Consider the following 16,293-nt stretch of genomic DNA (forward strand, 5'->3'; position numbering starts at 1 on the left):
CTTGGGCGGCAGGAATGGGTCCTGTGTTAAGGAAATCTCTCCCACTACCTCGTTACCAACTCTATGTGTTTCCTGTGGCTGCCATAACAAATACCACAAACTGGGTGACTCAGGTAACATAAATATATCATCTCAGAGTTCTGGAGCACAGAAATCCAAAGTAAAGGTGTCAGCCAAGTGGGTTCCTTCTGGAGGCACTGAGGGAGAACCTGTTGCATCTCTGTCTCTAGCTTTTGGTGTTTGCCGGCAGCCCTTGGTGCTCTTTGACTTGTGGATACATCGCTGCAATCTCTGCCTTCATCTTCCCATGGCTGTCTTCCCCGCATGTGTCTGTGGCTTCACCTGGTCGTCTTGTAAGGGCACTAGCCATTGGATTTAAGGCTCATTCTGATCTAGGATGGCCTCATCTTAACAGGAAGAATTACACCTGCAAAGTCTCTATTTCCAAATTAAGGTCCCACTCTGAGATTCCAAGTGGAAATGAATTTTGGGGAACCCTACTCCACCCAGTGCCCTGACCTAATTTGGCCATGGTTTGTTAACAAGGCAGCATCCTAGCCTGCCTTGTTTCATAATCATTCCACTCTTCATACTGACGATGCTACCTCCATTTTCAGATGAGAAAACTGAGGCACAGAGGTGTAAGGTGGCCTTTCCAAAGTCTCCCAGCCCCCAGTGGTAGAGGCAGACCCAAGTGAAATCTCTGTTTTCCAGCCTGGTCCTCCCTCAGCCGCCCCCATCCTTGGTACTGACTGTAGGACTTCCCGGTTCCCACTCATGCATGCTTTTCGCTCATTACAAACGAAACCACCGCCCCTCTCCCCAGAATCATCTTTCTTCTGGACAGGGAAATAGTTTCCCCATATGACAGAAAAGAAAGATAAGTCCCTAAAGGAGGTATTTACAGAAGGCTCAGGTAGCCAAAATGGTATAAGAGAGCTCAAGAAAGACAGAAGAGGGGGCAACAATGAGAAGACCCCGTGAGAGCCCCCAGAAGGAGCTGTAGAAGCTGCGCAGAGCTCAGGGACCTCAAGGATGGCAGAGGTGCAGGGGCGAGGCCTGCTCCCCCGGCTCCTTGCACCTGTGTCGGTGCCATGGTCCAAAGGTTAATGGGTGTATTGATTGGTCCATAAGTTATCTGTGCCTGGGGATGGCCAGGGGATGCTCCTCTCACCCGGAAATAAAAGCTTCGACCATCAGGGGATAAATGCAGTGGGAGCAGATGAGCCATAGAGAGATTGATCTGCTGTACTGGATGGCGACCCTGCAGTGTCAGAGAGTCAACAGAGAGCAGGAGATAGATGGAGGAGTGGAAGGCCTCAGTCCCTGGCTTGGGAGAAAACAGTGGAGAACAGAGAGCAAGCAGCCCTTCCTGTTCACCTGGGGCTTAGTGAGGCAGTAGGTCACCTTGGGACGAGAGCTGGAGCCAAGGACTTGACCAGCCCCAACCAAGCACTTGACCGGGCTCAACCAAGGACTTGACCGGCCCCAACCAAGGACTTGACCGGCCCCAATTGTGAATCCCTCTGCTGCTCACTCCCGGGTGACCGTGGGCTGATCCTCAGCCTCACTGCGTCGCTGCTTCCCCATCTGTTGGAGAAGTGGTAGTGACCTTGAAGGACTGTCATGTGGATTTGGTGCATCACCTGGGACAACCTGGCACATTGCAAGCTCTTCATACACATTGCTTCTTTTTCACTGCACCTGCACAGACTAGGAATGGGGCTGAGGAACCCGGGACGGGAAAAGAAGCTGGGGAGACTTTGGAGATGTACCCAGCAAAGACTGCCTCTTCACTCACCCCTTTCTCTCTGGGAATTTTGAAACGTGTGCAGTTCCAGTTCCCCTGTAAGTGCTAACTGATGGCTCCACACCCCTTCTCTGGGGTCCAGGCCTGGCTAGCACCTGAACATTCCACCTGGATAACCAGCTGGCCACAACATGCCCGAAACTGGACCTGGCATCTTCTCCCCAGAGCAGCTGCGGTGTTTCCATCTCGGTCACCTCGCCCTCACTGCTGACACTGCCCTCTCCCTCAGACACCCCACGCCCACCAATCTAACACAGATTTTGTTGATTCCACCTCTGAAACAGCTCCACAATCCCCATTCTTCTCACCACCCCCATCGTCAGCACCAGAGTCCGAGCGAAAAAGCCACCTCCTCTCCCCTCAGCATCATTTTTCTTCTGGACAGGGAACAGTTTCCCCATGGGACAGAGAAGAAAACGAAGTCCACCAAAGGAGGTATTTCTCCCCGGGAGATCGTCTCTGCCCTGGAGTCTTACAACAGCAGCCTCCAAACTAGACTCTCAGCCTGCACTCCTACCTCCTTCCATCCACACTCCTCTGCACTGCCAGGAGGGGTGCAGAAAACTGCCAGGCTGCCAATGTCATTTCAGGGCCTTCTTACTGGCATTAGGATAAAGCCCTGGAGCCTGGATGTGGCTCACTGATGAGGCCAGTGCAGGTCCCACGCATTCTTCTCCTGTTCCCTCTTCCTTTCCTCTTCTTGCCATTACGACTCCAACCACAAGGGCCCCCCTCCAGTTCTGAGCCAGACGTGAATGGGCCAAGCTGTCTTTCCCTTCAAACTCCCTACCCTGCTGTTCCCTCTGCCTGGCTTCTGTCTGCCATAAGGGTGACCTTTTCGAGAGGTTTCTCCTTTGCATTATGCATTCCCATCACCACCTGCACACCATCCACACCCCTTCCTCTACTCTTGTAGTCCCTGCTTAACGTTGCATTTCTTGGTAGATGCTAAGCTCCATGAACTCAAAGACGACATCATCCTGCTCCCTTCCCCCTGCACAGAGTGATAGTCCAATGCCACTGGATTGGTCAGTGAGCAAATGACTCACAGGGTCCCCTTCCTCCCTGGAGCTCCCCTGACTGCCCCATCAATCCTCAGTGGCCCCACTCTTGCCCAAGTGCCCATCCGCCTGGCTCCTGTATCCATAGTGACCCCATGCCCAGTGATGCCTCACACCATTAGTCATCCTTCACAGTGTGAATCCTATCTCTCAGGCCAGCTTGCGAAGGCCTCCGGGCAGGGCCATGTCTGCACCTCTTTGTGTTGCCAGGGCCTGGCCTGTAACTGGTGTTCACTGAGCAGGAAAGGTTGACAAGATGGGTCATGACTTTGAGATCCTCTGTGTTGAGGAATTGAGGGTCCTTCATTGCATACTCATCAAAGATCATTCAGGACCATCCTCAACTTCATCTTTCCCACATTGCACGTGACTCTCCTCTAAGAAAGGCTGGAGATGGAGACATAAGTGGGTTTATGGGGCCTTGGGCTGATCCTGCCACCCAAACAAGCCCCCAGGACACACATACACACATATGCACACACACACACACACACACACACGTACACACACACACACGCTCAAAATCTCCAGTGCCTCCCCACCGCCCACAGATGACATCCAAGCACCTAGACGTAATTTATAAGCCTAGGACTCTGATCCTCACCATTCATTCATTGATTCATTCAAAACCCAGAAGCCAAGCTGAGAGATACATCTGCATTTTCTCCTCTGAAGCAGATATTAATGTATTATTCCCAGCCCCTTCTCTTCTCCTCAAAGAGGAACCAGATCAAAGAAGTTACCTGACTGGCCCAAGGTCATGCAGGTCCTAATTTGCAAAGCCAGGGCTTGGATCAGAGTTCATCTCACCTAGGCCTGCTCTTGCGGCCCCTGTGCTGGCCGGCCACATCTCCTTCCACCTTGCAGCCCCCAGCCCCGCACCCTCCAGCCCCATCGTGCTGAAATAGCTAAAGTTCCCAAAAGCCACCACTCCTTGCACACATCCTGGCTTTTCACAAATGACGCCGTCTGCCTGTGAGTGTTCCCGACTGCCCCGCCTGGCTCGTGCCATTTAGGATACTCATTGGAGACACCTTCCCCAGGGCCATTACGGCCCTGTAAGCTGTGCCTCCGCAGCAGCCTGATGTATCAAGTGCTTCGCTCTGTCGTGCACTTGTCCCACTGCCAAGCAGCTCATCCATCTCCCCTGTGGGCCTGGGAGCTCCTTGAGGCAGAGGTTTCCTTCTTGCTCCCTCTGACATCTCCTGGCACATAGTAGGTGCTCAAAAAGCATTTGCTGAATGAATGAATTGACCTTTGAGTGAACGAATGAATGGTTGAAATGCATATTCTGCATTATGGCTAGGAGCCGAGGGTATTTGCTTGGGATGGGAGTCAAGGGCACCAAAATCTAGAGGGCAAGGTAGGGGCATCCTTCTTGGGTAGGTGGGGATGGGGGAGCCAGTGCAAAAGGGAGGGAATGAGTTCTAGGATGGGGATGGGATCCTGCGGGGCCGTTTGGAGAGAAGGCTCTGGTCCCAACATTGATCTGAGAAGAGGCAGAGGAGGTAGTGGTGCAGTGAGGACAGCCACCTCGCCACCTCCCACAGGCTGCTCGGTGAGCCTCCAGTTCCCATTCTTTCCCCGGTTTCCCTCTTCCCTTCTCATTCATCCTGTTGACAATCTCACATGGGGCTCTTTTGGACCATGTGTTTTATTCCCTGTCACCAGCCAAGCAGCCCTATTATATTAATTTATTGTCCTTTCTGGTAACTTGTCGCCTTCCTGTAAACTCTCCCTTTCCCATGCTGGCTTTGTCCGTTGCCAAACCCTAGCTCCCAGCCTGCTCTCCTGCCCGGTATGCCCCTGGCCTAGCTAGAGTGAGCAAAGATCTCCTAGGACGCTCCTGGCCTTCTCCCCCTCGAGGGCTGCTTCTGGGGCCCTCCCTCTCCCTGTGTCAGTTCCCCGTGGAGAGCCTGTCTTGGGGTCTCACACAGCTGGGGACAAGACCCATGGTTCTCCGGGCTTCTTGCCTCAAAGGCCAGCTCTCGCTTACTCCTTGGTGCCCTGGGGAGGGGTGGGCAGAGACGAGCTTCATCATGCCCTAAAGGGAACGAGGCCCAAAGAAGTAGCCTGGCTGCCCAGGGCCACACACGCCTAGGAAGGTGGGTCTTGGACAGCCGTCTACGGCCTCACCCATGGGATGCATGTGATGGTTTGGCCTTTCCCGGGCAATCCCCGGCAGCCCATGTCCATGGGAACGATGTGCTCAGAGGGGAGATGGAACCCTTGCTCCTGCGTGAGTCCTCTGCGTGGTCGAGGAGGGAGCACCCAGTGATGGCTCCATTGCCTTTCCAACCCACTTCATGCATTGCAGTGGAAGGAACGTGGGCTTTGGAGATGGAGACTTGGCATTCCAATCCCAGGGTCTACACTGACCATGTGTGTAACCTGGGCGAAGTCACTTCATGTCTTTGAGCGTCGGTGTTCTCATCTGTGCAATGGGACAGTCGTGCTACCTGGGCTCAGGGATCACACGCAGAGAGCACAGAGGTGCCTGGCCCTCGTGACCGCAGACAGGGGCCCTGGGAAGGAGGCCCTTGTTCCAGTCATGCTAGAGGGAAGAGGGCACAGTAGGTATGTGACTCTCACATCACTCTGTCTGGATGGGGGTGTCCTGGCAGGAAAAAGGGGAATCTAAGGAGCCCCTCATTCTCTGCCTGAGCCTGAGAACACTAAACATCCCTTTATCCACAGCCAACCAGGGGAAAAGCAGGAGTTTTAGTTCCAGGAAAGAGGGGAGGCAACAGAAAAAGAAGGGTGAATGGCGGAGGAGGGGGGCCATGTTGGTCTCCTTCCCAGAAAGCGCCAGCCTCTGGGGAAGGGGTTGGAAAGGACCTATCAACACATAGGGCTATCAATCACACCGTGTCTCCCGCCAACATGCCAATCCTGCTGCCCGAGGGTCCCTGCTGCGCAGAATGTCGTCAGTCACCATTAGCTGAGCTCAGGCCCAACTGCAGAGCAGCTGTCATGACGTGGTTCTGGGGCCAGGGAGGGCAAATGGAGGCCCGAACATGGAGAAGTGGCCAGTAGGAATGAGAAGTGATAGGTCAGCGGGATGCAGGGGCAGGTAAGGGATGATCACAGAGCCTGGAGACGAGAAAATCCCTTTCATTCATTCCCTTGCTCAATGTCCACTGAGCTCCTATTCTGTGGAAGACACCAGATTAAGGACTGACGGTACAGAAATGACCAAGGTGTACCAGGTCCAGCAAGGCTCCAAGAAGTTTAGGGCTGTCGTGATGGACATGTGAGCATACAAGAGGGGGCTCACTTCTGCTAGGGCAGCGTCTGGGACACCTGCATACAGAAAGGGGCTCCACGCAGTGCTGGCCTGTTATATGGGGGGTGCAGCTGAGGGGGTGGTTCCATTTGCTGCTATAACAAAGTGCTATAACTGGGTGGCTTCAGACAACAGAAATTTCTTGTCCCACGGTTGTGGAGGCCAGTAGGCTGAAATCAAAGTGCCAGCAGGGCCACGCTCCCTCTGCAGTCTGTAAGGGAAGTCCCATCCTTGCCTCTTCTGGTTTCTGGGGCTGCTAGCTGTGCTGGCGTTCCCGTCCTGGCACCTACATTGCTCCCATCTTCATCTGTCTTCACGTGGCCATCTTCTCCTGTGTGTCTGTTTCATCAGTCATGTGGGATTAGAGGCCTGTCTCATGACCTCATCTTAACTTGATTACGTCTGCAAAAACCACTTCTATAATAAATAAGACCACAATCATGGGTATCCAGGGTTAGGACTTCAACAAATTCAGCCCTGAATATGGGGTAGAGCAGATATCCATGAAGAGCATTCAGCAGCACCAGCCCTTCCCCCAGCAAGAAGCTTGGTCTCTCTCAGGGAAAAGAGGCTCTCCTGGCATAACCAGACATCCTCAAAAAGGCCCAATTGCAGAGCCTAGACTTGGAAGGGGACAGTGGATGACTGTGAAACCTTCATACCCATTTAACAGATGGAAAAAATGAGGCCAAGAGCTATCAAGTAAGACAGAGTGACATGGTATCAGAAAATCTAGCTCTGATCCTCCCTCGGTCTCTTCTACGTCGGTTTTCCCATCTGCCAGAAAGAGAGGTTAGGCTAGATGAGCTCCACGATGCTTCCCACTAGAGAAGCTAAGAAGCTGCGGCAGCCGCAGCCGGGACAGGGCCTGGCCTCCAGCCCAGGGCTTTCCCTGATGTCCAGCCTCAGCTGCCTCTTCCCCCTCATCCCACCTGCAAGAGGAGCTGGGGACCAGAGACAGAGACACAAACTCCATTTGAATGTGAACCTGGGCACCACGGAGATGCTCAGGGTGAGCCCAGCCTGCTCTCTCATTAGTGTGAATTTCCTTGTGTTTCTGTCTGTCTCCTCTTGTTTCTGTCTCTCTCCTCTTGCCTGGTATCAGCTGCTGGCCCCGGGTTCCTCCAGAGAGGAGCGGGGGTGGGTGGGGTGGTGCTGATTAGATCTGGGGACATGACATTGAGCAAGAGAAGCAAGGGGAGCTGCTGACCTCCCTGGGTGGATAACCATCAGGAGATGGTAGCAGAGTCCAGATACCATCACCTTCTCCGGCAGATGTCGGTTTAGCTACCTTTCCTGTACCACAGATGGGCTATGCGTTTTCAGAGCAGAAGAGCAGAGGCGGCAGAGAACCCCGGCTGGTTCCCAGGCAAGGATAATGAATACAGTCCCCTGGAATGTGGGGGCCTGCCTCCTGTCCCTCCCCACCACCAACGGCCCCCCTTCAGCAGACTCCTCTGCTTCCCCAAGCAGGCGGGCCAGGCTATTGTCTGGGAATGCCACCTGCCGCCAGCACATGAGCAAAGGCAGCCAGGCCAGGATGAGGTGGGCAGCAGAGGTGGCTGCAGCCTGGGGCATGGGTCGGCACAGCGTCACTCCTCCCTGCCTTTGGGGCAGCCCATCCAGCCACCCTGGAACTCCACCAGAGCTAAGGCCTGCCTTCTCTCTCTGGGGCGCTCAGAGTTGCACACTCTGGGTTGGTCTTTGATGACACTGGGCTTGTGGAAGGAGCAAGAAAATGAACCTTCCATTATGTAACCTTGGGAGTCACTCAACTCTTCAAGCCTCAGTGCCGTCCTCTGTAAAGTGAGACTGTGATAGTTCTGAGTGCACAGCATTGCTGTGTGGTGCAAATAAGAAAATACACTGGACGCACCAGCATGAGGCCTGGCACCTGCCTGGTTCGTGTGATCTCTGTATGCCAAGCCCTCAGCCAGGCATGGTGTCCCCCGGGTTTTTCTCCGGTTCTATGGCATTGAATCCTAACAAAACCCAGCAAGGGAGGTGTCACAGGACTCCCTGGTGCACACCAGGAGACTGTGGCTCAGAAAACAGGTGTTGACTCTGTCTCAAGCAGTCTGTAAATGCGGAGGTGGGGCTCATCCCCGCCCCCCGCAACTCCCATCCACTAGCAAAGCCAAGGCTGTCTGCCATTGCAAATGGCCTGCAAACTTGAGAGTGACTGGAAACGCATCCCCACCCTCTAGAACCCAGAGGAGACCCAGCGCCTGAGCCCACACATGCGAGAAGCTCCTGAGTACAGGCAGGGCAAGGGCGGGAGGCAGGAAGGCAGGAGCCAGATGATGGCTTAGCACAGGAAGGAGCGCAGCACCTGGAGTTGCTTTACAGTCTTCTTCCCAAGGACTGCATGGGGCTGACAGGGACAGGAGGGGAAGTAGGAGGGCACGCACCACCTGGCAACCATTGTATGTTTTTTTATTTTTTTTTTGCTGAAGGTAAGATTTGCATGACACAAAATTAGCCATTTTAAGACTGGACTCATGCCTTAATCCCAGCACTTTGGGAGGCCAAGGTGGGTAGATTGCTTGAGTCTAAGAGTTCGAGACCAGCCTGGGCAACATGTTGAAACCTCATCTTTACTAAAAATACAAAAAATTAGCCGAGCGTGGTGGCACGCGCCTGTGGTTCCAGCTACTCAGGAGGCTGAAGTGGGAGGCTCACTTGAGCCTGGGAGGGCAAGGCTACAGTGAGTTATTCAGTGGCACTTACTACATTCACAATGATGTACAACCGCCACTGAGTTCCAGAGCAGTTTCATCACCCCAGAAGGAAACCTGTACCCGCTAACAGTCACTCTCCATTCCCCTTTCTCCCAACCACCTGCCAGTCACCAATCTGAGCCCTGTCTCTATGGATCTTCCTACTCTGGATATCTCGTATAAATGGCATCATACAATAGTTGACCTCTTACTTAGCTTGATGGCAAGAGGAGGAAGGAGCTGTGGCTGGAGCCCCTCCAGGCCCTGCCTGAAGCTCCTGTCTCTGGGGAAGTTTCTAGATGCTCAGAGGGAGCCGCCCAGTCTGCCCTAGACTTTTGTGGACCTCCCTCCACAGGGCTCCGCTGTGTAGTGGACTGGACGCTGGCGGTCCTGAGCTTTGGTCTCAGCTCAGCAGCTGATGCAGAGTCCCCAGGGGAGCTGCTGCACCCCTCTGAGCCCCGGGGGTCTCATCTGTGAAGTGAGAGGTTGAACTTGTGGGTCTCTGTTGCTGCTTTTGTGTCCCCCACCACACCAGTAAGTTCTGAGGAGAGACGGGGCTCCCTGTGATAGAGACAAAAGGCCACTGCTGATCAGAAGGGAGGGGGTCCAGAAGCTCCTTCTAAAATGGAAGGAAAGAGAGGGGCAGTGGCCTTAACCTTGGCCCAGCAAGGGGCAGAGGGCCACCAGACCTCATGGGTTCTCTGCCAACCATGAGAGCCAGTAAAAGGGATAAGGAAGGTGACCGGGGCAGGAGCAGAGCCCAGCATCCAGGGGTGGACGAGGGCCTGCTTCCCTCCCGATTGGGTGCAGCCCCAGGTGGGTGACACCAGGGTGGCCGTGGGCCCCTGGGAGTGACTGGGGAGGAGGCCGCATGTGTGTGGTATGTGCCGGCCGGCTGGCATGTGCAGGCTTCTGTGTATAATCTGGCTTGTAAATTGCTCGGGGACTGTAACTGCGGAAAGGGCCATAGAGCTGCGTGGTGTTGTTATTTATGATAAAACACAGAGGTGCCTGCCAGGGACTAGAATGGGCTGAGCACTGCGCACAGGATGGACGGCAAATTGAACTCCAATTTTCTGCTCGGCAGTCTTTGTTACACGCCACAAAGCGCCGGTACACCGGGGTCACCAGCCTGATGAATGTGTGTTCTTCTTCAGCGGGGGCTCCATCTCTCAGCCTCCGTGCGGAGAGCGACTCGCGCTTTGTTTTCCTTCCTTGCGGGGCCCAGCTTCGGAATCCGTTCCTGGGCTCCAAACACAGCCTGGATGGAGGGGAAGTCAGAGGACTTGCATGGAGGCAGGCAGCTGTGGGTTCAAAACCCAGCTCAGCCACTGACACACATGTGACTGGGTACCTCTCTCCTCTGAGCTTCTGATGAGAGAAATAAAAGGGGAGTCCTCACAGCACTCCCCTAAGGAAGCTGGGAGAATTAAATGGATAAACATGAGGAGCTCAGTGTGGAGTCGGCCTTTAAAAAATACCCACCTTTCTTTCTTGTCCCTGGGCTGAGCAGCCTTGACCTGAAGCCAGGAAATTGAGGAGAAGCCCCTGAAATTGGGCAGAAAGGCCCCATCTGGGGGTGGTGAGGTCAAGCCCCTAAGGACACCCGCTGTCCAGCTCAGCCCTCTTCATTCAATATTGAGAAACCAAGGCTGGTGTTAAGTCAGAGCCACCACCCCTAACTCCCATCTTCCCCCCACCTCCATCTCTCCCTCCTTTTAGATGATGGCCCTTCTCCAAGGGTGGGCAAGAGGAGGAGCAGTGGCTGCCCCTGGGAAGCATGCCAGCCAGATCTCTGGGGTGCTGGTCCCTTCCTCATGGCACAGCCTTCTGTGCCCTGCATCTGGTGGCACCATCATTGACCAAGGAGGTAGACATTGGAGACCCCCGGGCTGTGGGTTCTGGGAAGCATCCCTGGTCCTATAAGTCCTTGCTCTGGGCTCCTGCGGACCTGTGGGAAGCCAGTGGCTCTCTGTCACCAGAGTCCACAGGCTTAGGGGATGGGCAGAAGAGTGGTACCTGCATGGTGGAGAAAGTCACCTGTGAGAAGAGTGACAGAGGTGAGGCAGAGCCAAGTCTCATGAAGCCACCCAGGCCGGCCAGGCCATTGATCAATTTCTAGGAGGTCTCAAGTCTCAGCTGTAAAATTGGAGAATTGCTCCAAGCATGCTGTCCTGCCTCGGGGTCACTGAGGGGAAGAGGATTGTGGTCCACGTAGCACCATCGGGCTTGGGAGGAATTCCAGGAGTTTGTGAACATTTTATTATCACCGCTTTTATAGCGCAAATGAATCTGAGCACACTAAAATGATAATAGAACCGTGAGGCCAAAACATTCTAATCAATGGTATAAGTTTAATCTCTGAACCCTCCAAGGGAAATGTAAGAAAGAGCTCCCTTCCCCTCTGTTAATTGCAAAATAACCCTATTGGAAATGAAAACCATCTTTTTTTCCATGCAAGCTTGGAGGTGCTTTGGCCCTGTTTACCTGTGTGGTTCAAACAGGAGGCCCCGGCTATGAGATGGGCTTGCAGAGGCTACACCAAGCCAAGATGAGAAATAATAACAGCCTCCTTTTCAAGGGCTCTTTCTCTGTACCAGGCACTGGTCGAAGCCCTTACCCCTTTCCATAGGCCTGTGAGGTAGACACTGCTATCGCTGTTTTTTAGGAGAGGTGCAGCAGAATTACAGAGTGATGCCCAGGGACACACAGCTTGTGGGTGGCAGAGTCCACTGGGTTTGAACCCAGGTGGTCCCATTCCAGGGCCCAGTAAGGTCATCCCCCAGAGAGCTACTCGGCTCTTATAATGTCAGGGCTGGAAGGGAACTTTGTGATCTCCAGTCTGGTCTGCTCCCAAGAGGGGAGGGAACCTGCTGGTCCACAGCAAGTTCGCTTGCCTACTTTATCATGGATCTGGGCTCTTCTGTATGCCAGGCCATTGCCAGGCTCTGGGGCTAGGGAGATGAGGGAGCCCCAGTGTGCCCAGCAGTGGGGGACGTAGCATGGGAATCACCAAGCATGCTGGGAGGGAGGCGATCTCAGGAGTCCAAGGAGGACATCTGGAGAAGCGTTACAGCTTTGAAGGGGTGCTGGACAGGAACTAACATGGATTGAACACCGACGTTTCCCTGGTAAAGAAGGAAAGAAAGGGCTCCCCAGGGAAGAGAGCGGCACTAGCAAAGGCCCTGGGGCAAGGCGCACGTGGTGTGTCTGGGAAGGACCAGCTACGTCCAGCGAGGCAGGGCTCGGGCTCCCTTCAGGTTCTCTGCCAGGCTGCCTTCTGTGGAATGATGGACAAAGCTTCCTGTAGGCATCGTGTGAGTTTCCTGGGGCTGCCATGACAAAGTACTATAAGCTGGGTGGCTTTAAACAACAGAAATCTATTCTCTCACAGTTCTGGAGGCCAGAAGTCTGAAATCAAGGTGACAGGAGTATGCTCCTTCTGCAGGCTCAACGGGAAGCTCCGTCCCGCCCCCGTCCTAGGCCTACCTGGTGGCTCCCGGCAGTCCTTGGTGTTCTCTGGCTAGTAGATGCATCGCTTCAGTCCCTGCCTCTTGGCTCCTTCAGTCCCTTACTTGGCTCCTGTCTTCTCCTTGTGAGTCTCTGTCCCTAGGTTTCTTCTCCTCCTACAAAGATACCAGTCACGGAAGGCCCATCCTACTCCAGCGTGACCTCATCTTAACAAACTACATCTCCAAAGACTCGATTTCCAAATCAGGTCACATTCTGAGGTTCTGGGAAGGACATGAATTTGGGGGAGACATATTCAACCCAATACAGGTATCACCTAGTCTTGTCCCGGAGATGACTTTATTAACATCCCTTGGCTTCCATGTTGGGTCTTATTGTCATTCATTCGCCACATATTTCCCAAGCATCTTCTTTGTCCCAGGCTCTGTGCCCAGTGCCAGGGCTATAGAAAAACAGGAGGCATGGGCCCAGCTCTCCTGGCATCTGTGTGACGTGTTCTGCTTTTCTCTGTGACTTTTTTGGCTGAACGTACCATGGGCTGAGCTCAAGGAGGGCTCGGGGGCAGGCCCAGGGCACACAACCCTCCTTCCCCAGGCTGGCCCCGCCATCCCACTTACGATTCCCTGAGGCCATGTCAAGGCTCAGTTGTACTAGCTGCCCTGGTGGCCAGTGCCCCCCTAATCAGATTAGATGTGTATTCAAACAAATTGATGATCCGTTCCATTAGATGCTTTTCGAACACGCTTCTCTGAGCAAGAAATCCATTCGGGAACAGCTGCGGAGGCCGCGGCGTAATTGATGATTGCACCGTCCCAGGCCCCCGACGTCAAAAGGTGCCTGGCTCCTGAAGGTCACTGGCGAGGATTAGACGAAGGAGGGCAAGAGTCTTCTTTCCTGGCTAATGAAGCACTTGGCATGCAGGCAGCACCGGGGCCGGAGCTGGGCCAGGCATCTGCTAGGAGACAGGGAGGGGCATAAATTAGCATCTCATTTGTGGGAGAAGGAAGGAGGAGGGAATCCAAGGGAAGGGGGCTAGGGTGCCGTGGGGCCCTGGCTGGGGAGGCAGGAGCAGGAGGCCTTGCCAGGCATGGGGCTGGGAGAGGGAAGGGAGCCCTGGGCCCTGCAGCCTTTATAGGCAGCTAGAGAGTCCCTGCCCCGCCTGCTGCGGCGTATGGCGTGCAGACATTTCTTTTGGAGGGCAGGGGCTGGACAGGACCACAGCAGCCTCCTCCTGGGCCCTCAGCACTCTGTCCAGTACCGTCTCCCACCTGGGTTTGACCAACGTTGTGGGACCAGTCCATGCGGGCGTTTGCAACCCCTCCCCAGGCTCCAGCTGTCTCTACCGGTCCTGACCCTGCTCAAAACCTTATGAGCCATCCCAGGCAAGACCCAATTTTTGAGCCAGCTTGGAATGGCCTTGAGGGGGCTGAATTTGGAAGCCTCAGATGTCAGACCTTCAAGAGACTGTGGGCTGCTTAGGGGGGATGGTTCTGAGAAGAAGGAAACAGCAGCTGGGATGATCGTAACAGCCCTGCCCCTCTTTCCCCATCTCCTCCCTATGTGACCACCCCCAATGGTTTGTGTGGCAGAAAGGGGTACCCCGGAGGCTTCAAGCACTGTGGCTCCAACCTCACACACATTAGCTCATTTGATCCTCCTGCAGCCTCGGGGGCAGGGGTTTCCATCTGTTTCACTGATGCGACAGGTAAGGCCCAGGAGGTGAATCTACATGAGGTCAAACTTTAGTTAGCATGGAAATGGGATGTAAACCCAATTTATCTTCTCCCACTGGGATCTTCAAGCCAGATTCTTGAAAAGGTGGTTCCTTGGGAGCAGGGCTGCGGGGTGGGCTCCCCCAGCTTAGCCCCTTCTTCCCAAGAAGCCTCCAAGGCTCTGGCCTCTGCCTCATTTTACTCGGCTCCCACGCCTGTCTGCATTCGTCTTCTGTGCTGTTTGACCTCCATTCCCAAGCTTCTCTCCCCGCACTTTCTTAGCTCATCCATCTGAAACCCTCACCCTCTGGGCAGACCAGTCTCTCCTGGGATATTCTGCGACCTTATCCTTCTAGCTAATTTCCAGGACTCATTCCCAGCTGGGCCGCCTGTCTCGCCCTCACCCCAGGATCTGGCTCTGGGGCCGTGACATCTCAGGCTGGAGTAGGAATGCTGCATGGCCTCTGCTTGTGGAGTGGAAACCAGTTCCCTGAGAGAGGCCACCACCCTCCTTGAATGTTCCGCATCCCGCTCACCACCCCTGGTGCTACAGGTTGGGGTATGAAGGGTGAGACAGCTTTGGGAAGTCTTATGCTAATGGTAGAAAGATCCAGAGCTCTGGAACCTGCCAGATCTGGGTTTATGTCAATGTGGCAGAGTCCCATTACAGAACCTTTCTGAGCGTCGGTTTTCTCCTGTGTAAAATGGGGACAATGATAGTGGTTTCCTTGAGATGAACTCAGGCCTCTTAACTGAGATGATGGACATAAAGTGCTTCGTGGATAGAAAGTTCCATGGCTAGTATGGAATAAAGGCAGCAGCAAGACTAGAAGTTTGGAGAAAAGTGAGGAGCCCACCCTGAGCCCCTGCTCCCTCTGACCCAGGGTTTGTCCTGCTCAGGTCTGTGGCCCGCCAAGGGTAAGGACCACAGGTTTCTACCCCTGGCACCCATTAGGAGGCCGTGGTAATCAATCCAGGACATGGCATTGGGCCAAGACTAGGAGATGGTGGGGAAAACGTTTGCGAGTGTAGAAATCCCAGCTCCCACCCTGTTCCCAAGCACTCCAGGGAAGCTCATGATGACTGAGCCCTTATTCCAGGCCTGAGAAGAAGCCGCAAAAAGAAAGAGGTTTCTGCATGTTTCAGAGCTGGGAAGGGAGTGCGTCCAGGCTTGGTACTCCCTGCAGCTTGTTCTGGAGGGTAGATGGACATCACTTGGCCAATCAGGTGGCCGGTAGAAGCCATCACCCGCTTCCTCCACCCACTGACCCATTCCCAGCAGAATGGCTCCATGGGAGGTGCAGTTCCCAGGGCTGGGCTGGCTGGGAAGTCAAATCCCCTGAACAGTGAGATGGACACAGCCTGGGGACTCCAGAGAAGGATGACATTATTTTGCAGAGGAGGGGAAAAGTTGAAGTTGAGATTGGCTTCTGTATGGGGCCATTTAGCCTGGAGCCTAGGGAGCACAATGGGGGTATTTAGTGCAAATATCAAGGGAAGATGGCAATCAGCGCCCCTTGACCTGTTATGGGAAATTACAAGGAAGCCCCAGGCTGAGGCCTCTTGCTGGCCTCTGAAGGCCAGCTCTTCATTTAAGCAGCTCAGGCTCTGGTGGTCCGGGACCCCTGAGCCATGTGACATGCCTAAATGACACACAGAGGGTCTGTCCTCTTCCCTGTCATCAATGGGATCACCCTGTGAACGGCCCACCCTGCACACTTACATACACATATGCACATATGTATCTGATCATAGATAAGTAATTCATACCCGTGGTCCACAATATAAATGTTACACAAAGGTATAGAGTGAAAAGCTAGTCCCCCAACCCAAGTCCCTGGGCACCCAGATCTCCCTCAAGTGTCACTGGGGTCCGTTTTTCATGGAGCCACTAGAAAAAGCCTGTGCCAATACAAGCAAATTGATTTTTATACTTGAAGAAGAAAAGCTTCTATGTAAACGGTAGCAGATTATCCACCCTATTCCATGCCTGAGCTTATCCGCCCTATTCTCGTTTTTGTCATCTACCAGTAGTTCTCAAAGATCGCTCAGACGCCGTCTGCTGCACAGAATTCTGTTGTTTGGAGGGACAATCGTTTCTTTAACCAGTGCCCTCTTGATAGGCATTCAGGCCATTTCCAAGCTTTTGCTATTACAAACCAAGAGACTCTGAAGTGCTGTCATTTCACACATGCACAAGTGAGTCTGCGGAGGGTGAATTCCTTGAAGAGTT

At 53.9% G+C, this 16,293-nt stretch overlaps 1 protein-coding gene and 1 long non-coding RNA gene across 3 annotated transcripts in view; one reads left to right on the forward strand and one right to left on the reverse strand.

Annotated features, from left to right (window-relative positions):
- Positions 1 to 16,293, forward strand: part of SDK2 (sidekick cell adhesion molecule 2) — a 312,130-nt gene that overhangs the window by 113,136 nt on the left and 182,701 nt on the right. The window lies entirely within an intron of this gene.
- On the reverse strand, positions 11,117 to 16,196 carry LOC126939926 (uncharacterized). Its single transcript, XR_007720501.1, has 2 exons — positions 16,089 to 16,196; positions 11,117 to 13,303 (listed from the first exon to the last, which is right to left on the reverse strand). It is a non-coding gene; the product is annotated as an uncharacterized LOC126939926 (long non-coding RNA).

The sequence above is a fragment of the Macaca thibetana genome, chromosome 16, assembly GCF_024542745.1.
Source record: "Macaca thibetana thibetana isolate TM-01 chromosome 16, ASM2454274v1, whole genome shotgun sequence".
NCBI classification, from domain to species: domain Eukaryota; kingdom Metazoa; phylum Chordata; class Mammalia; order Primates; family Cercopithecidae; genus Macaca; species Macaca thibetana.